The 5,298-nt window shown below is 31.1% G+C and overlaps 1 long non-coding RNA gene across 1 annotated transcript; it reads right to left on the minus strand.

Annotated features, from left to right (window-relative positions):
* Positions 1-4,038: 4,038 nt before the first annotated feature.
* Positions 4,039-4,722, minus strand: LOC136071209 (uncharacterized). Its single transcript, XR_010632514.1, has 2 exons — positions 4,610-4,722; positions 4,039-4,511 (listed from the first exon to the last, which is right to left on the minus strand). It is a non-coding gene; the product is annotated as an uncharacterized LOC136071209 (long non-coding RNA).
* Positions 4,723-5,298: the final 576 nt, after the last annotated feature.

Below are 5,298 nucleotides of genomic sequence, written 5' to 3' on the forward strand. Positions count from 1 at the left end.
AGCAAGTATAGCGGAAGCACAATCACAAAAGAACACAAAGATTTACATGAAAATCCTTTCTTCTTGAAGGGAAAAACCATGGAACAAACTCCAAATAATTTTACTATATTAAATAGAAATTACAATACTTAGAGATATAATTTGAGCAAAGAAAAAACTCTCTTTTTCTTTTCACTCACTGCTCTTTGCTTCACTGTGTACTTTTCACAATTTTTTCTTACTCTCTCTATTTTTTTCTTCTCTTCTACTTACTCTCACTCGTGCAGTTCTTCAAGACTGCACTAGTCCTCACTTTCTTTGGACTTCTCTTCTTACTTACTGGTTGAATGGCCTCTCCTTTTTTGCTTTATCTTTTCCTTTTTTTTTCTTCCATTCACACTCTTGACATCAAATCACAATAAATGCAAGCGAACTTGTCTTGACTTTGCTTCAACCAATTTCTATTTCTTCAGCTCCTTAGACCGAATGGCCAGGCCGGCCTTGGATGTCTAAGGCGAAATCTTCAAATGGGGCATTTATATTATCACTTAAATATTTTTTAACTAATATTTTATATAATAATTTTTTTAAAAATTCATTCTTTTTTACTTTTTAATATGATTTTTTTTGAGAAAATGCTAAAATTATAACAAATTTTACTACAAACTGATGTTATAATGAATGTGATCAATGACATGAGGTTTACAAAAATACTGAAAATATTATAAAATTTACAACATGAGAATTACAAAGATATATCACAAATCATAAATATTCATTCAAAAATGCATTCAATAGTTTATTGAAATCCACATATCTTATTCATTGTCACATCAAATTATAAAAGTTATGGAGACCACCACGCATCCTTGGTGCAGTGATCACTCCACAAGTATAAGTTCTTGTAGGGTGTGGGAGCCATGGTCAATATTTAAGTCTCTAGAAGAGAGTTTGACACATATATACACTTAGATTAGGATAGAGTATAATTTTTATTTTGTATAAAAATAATTAAATAAATAAAAGTTATGTAGTAAAATTTATAGTATTTTAAACATTTTCCTATTTGAATTACTTGTGATTAGTAACATGTCTATTTGTAATGCCTATTTTTTTAAATTTGTTACATCTTTATTCATAACATTACTTAATTTTTTGAGTCTTCTTAACAATGAAAAAAGATGTAAACAAAAATGTTTTAATATTTTTTAAAAATATTTATATATAAAAAATTAAAAAAATTTTGCTTCTAAATTTAGGACTTCTCTAGTAAGGGGGCCCTAGGCAAAGGCCTGACTGGCCTAAGCCTAGGCCCGGCCTGCAAACGGCCTTGCGGCTTCTTTCTTTTCTAGTTTTCTTCAGCGTGTCCAACACGCTTTAGATCACTTCTCATTAAGAGAAGTTAGACTTCTCACAAAGTCATGGAAGACAAGAGTGACACGCTCATTAAATGAGCTCTTGACAAGGCATGTGGGCTGGACCCACACGGTGCTTTGCACCCAACGCATTGCACTCCATGCAAAACTTTCTTGAGTATGTCAATGTATCAAAGTTTTCCAAATTAATTAAAGACACTCAACACAAGCTTTGTAAAGAAAGCTCTTCACCAAGCCTCGATACTTTTTATGATCTCCACGTTCACAAGAGAGTGATTCTCTGAAACTGTTCCACTTATATGCATATAAACTTGGGAAGATATTGAAACTGAATTTATATTAGAGTTCATCCAGTGGTTTTTTCCTTCAAAATGAAATGATTATCCACATAAATCTTGTTCTTGGTTGTAGTTGATTTATGTTGTTACATTTGTTGATAACTTGCATTACATTGAGCAATAACTTGATGGTTTTTTAGAATTTTTTTGTTTGTTTGTTTTAAATTAAATTGTGATAGCTTCAAATAAAATAATGTTTACCTCAGTTTCAACACTACGTTTTTTTGGGTCACATGATAACCCATGATTCTTTTTTTTAAAAAAAAAAAATCATTTTGAAAATACAACAATCGAGTCATATGTGATAGTAATTTTATCACATTTGTTAACAGCTCATTTTACAATAGACAGCAACACTATGGTTGACATAATACTCTGAAAACATTAGTGGTAACATAAAAAGACCAAGATACTAACCACCTCATTCTGACTATAGAAGTGGTTAGTATCTTGGTCTTTCAATTCATTTGGTCATTGAGTGCCATGTTTCATTGGTCACTGTAACTACTACCAACCACCTCATTCTGACTATAGAAGTGAATGTCAATATAAGAGAGGCTTTCTGGCAAATGGTGCGCATAATTAGTCAATCCCAAATAAGAATCAAGTAGCTAGGTTTGTTACAATAAGCATACAACAAAAAGTCAAAATTTACCACCTAATAGTGGTTGATTAGTACATAAAAATATTGTGATCATCAAACAATAATTCTCCAATGTTAGATTTGGCCAAATCTTTACCCAAATTAAATTAAACACAATTTAATAGTATAAACATAGAAGTGTTTGGTTATAAAAATAAAATACACATTGACATTGTTAGCCCAAACTAGTTTCAACTTTTTAATTTAAAAAAGAGTTAGAAATATTGGATTGGCTCTTAAGTCCCAAGCCCCTTTTTTAATCATGTCCATGGTAACCTATATTAATGATAGAGAATTGAAATTGGATGCCAGTTATATATTTAGAGAGAGAGAGAGCCAGTTCCAACTTCCAAGGCCCGATCCGCTAAGTACAACAACAATTAAGGTGCTTGAAAAGACCAATCTTTGTAGGCTCTTAACCTAGGCCCTGGTAGGAAAATAATGGAATATATTAGGGATCAGGCTAGATCCATATAGGTAACAATATTGGTTGATCATGATATTTATCCGTACGTTCCAATTTTATTGGATGTATCATGTATGAAGGAAGATCCAAAAGCCAGTTTTCATATGTCCTCTCGGCCATCATTGCTTCCCTTTTCAGTTTTCACCAACTAGCTATTACTTTATGTCCCAAGGCCAAGGGTAACTAAATTTAATGAATATTGTATTGGGGCAGATGAAAATAAATAGATCTGTAGAAGGAAAAGACGGAAGTTTGGCAATATAATATGGATTTTGCATGTGTGCAAGGGTATTTAATCATTTTTATTTTTAGAAATTTTTTTAAAAAAAATTAAAAAAGTATTGATAACTTTTTCAATTATTGAGAAAATGTTTTAAAAAATTGATAGTTTAATGTGTACTATAAGAACACACATTAACCAGACCTCTATAATATATATCACTGAAAATGTTTTGAGTTCAGTTTTTTCGCGGAGATAGGTATCTAACTTGACATGGATAGACAGGGAGAATGGGGCCATGACTTTGTGATTTTATTACCACTGCCCATCTAGGCGTGTTGGTACTCGGGTTCCCTTGTGACCTTGTAGCTCGGGGGTTTAATACCCCACACTTACCAAGCAAAAAAAGAAGAAGAAAAAAGACTGATTTTATTAGCCATGTAGATAGAGCAAAATGACTTATTTATTTATTTTTAAATATTTACTTATTTATTGAAAATTAGCAAAACTACTTCATTGGTACTTAAAAAAAGTTGTACATAAAAAAAAAAAGTTAAAAGAAAAAAAAAAAGTTAATCTAAACTCACTTGTGTGTTTGAATTAGTTTTTTTCCTGATAGTTTATTAACATATTTGTTTATGTATAACTTTTTAAAGTTTCATTTTTCAAAATGCAATTATACTTTTGTCTAGGTTTAGAATATAAGTAAATAAACTTCTAAGTAAAAACCTGATCCAAACTCACAAAGGGTTCACATAGTTGAACCATAAAGTGTTTGTTTGTCAGCAATTTTTCTTTTAGCTTTTTTAGCTTGTTTATTTATGTATGGATTCTTTAAACTTTAACTTTTAAAGTACAATTACGCTTCACTAATTTTTAGCAAAACAACAAATGGGCGGAGTACTCATCCAAATGCACATAAGTATGGATTAATATAATTTGGCAGAGTTGGGGTGAATTAGTTGTTTTTAAATATTGCCTCTCTTCCCTGGCCTCTCCACGCAATGCTTTGAATATTGCCATAAAACTTTGGCTAAAGCAAACCCATGTTTTATTAAATTTTTGAAGGGAAAACCAATAACTTACAATGAACTCTGAATGTATGGTATTCCTAGCTATTTACGATGAGATCTATCATCTATGTTTGTTTCAGTTTCAAGACCAAAACAACATGATGCTTGACTAAATCTATCACTATAATGCTAAATCAAAGGTATTCAAAACATTAATCTAAGAACATGCATGTTTGTTTTCCCCCCATCTTAATTTGTAATCAGCACCCTGGAGAGACATTCCCCTTTTTTTGCAATCGAACTTTCAGACAAGTAGCATCGACATCTCCATCGCCTTGGCGTACCAGATTAACATCTTGCAACAAAACCCCTTGACAAGGAAAGCTCTTGCTGCAATCGAATGATATGGCCTCTTCTGATGCACTAGTGCCCTTGATGTTCTTGAAAACCACATTGCTTATTTTCACAGCTGAGGGCTGCATATGGATGAATATATGTCATTAGATTGTTATTTTTCACGATGATTGTGACATTGTGTGTGTGAAAGTGATTGGCTTTGGTGTATATATATTACCTGTTGTTCGCATGGTGTTTTTTGATCACAATAGTTTTGGTCTATGATTATAGGATTGCTGACATTGTTCATAACCACATTTTGAAATATGATGTTTTTTGCATACCCAGAGCCTCCCTACATATTGAAAAAGAAAGAAAGAAAGGAAAGTGAACGTACAGTTATATAGATAGTACATTGTCTGATAATAACTAATATGTCAAATTGTTAAAATTATCATGAAAAGTTTGACTAACAAATTACAATACAATTCAACAACGATTAATTCAAGGAGAGAGACTAAATAGAATAATAGTAAAATAAAAGTGCTAAAATAGTGGTTATGTTAGAAAATTAGTTAATCAATAGTTTAGTTAATTGTAGGCCCAAGCCTGCAATGATTATTTGTGGAGCACTCATATTTCATGTACATCTCTCATAAGAGTATTGACCGTATGGTTACAAATATGGATTTTTTAAATATATAAATACAAAAATTTTGAAGTCATAATTTTTAAAATATTTTATACTTTTGAGAAAAGTGATAATTTTTATGATATTAAAGAGAATGACTTGAGTTTAAACCCAAAAAAAACCAAAATCCTTTTTTTATTTTATTTTTAAGAACCTTTTAATTGTTGTCTACTCCACAAAATTATACTTGCATGGGCATAACCTTAAAGGGGTAACATATTTGATTAGGTACCCTT

Source organism: Quercus suber, unplaced genomic scaffold (assembly GCF_002906115.3).
Source record: "Quercus suber isolate HL8 unplaced genomic scaffold, Cork oak 2.0 scaffold_294, whole genome shotgun sequence".
Classification (NCBI taxonomy): Eukaryota; Viridiplantae; Streptophyta; class Magnoliopsida; order Fagales; family Fagaceae; genus Quercus; species Quercus suber.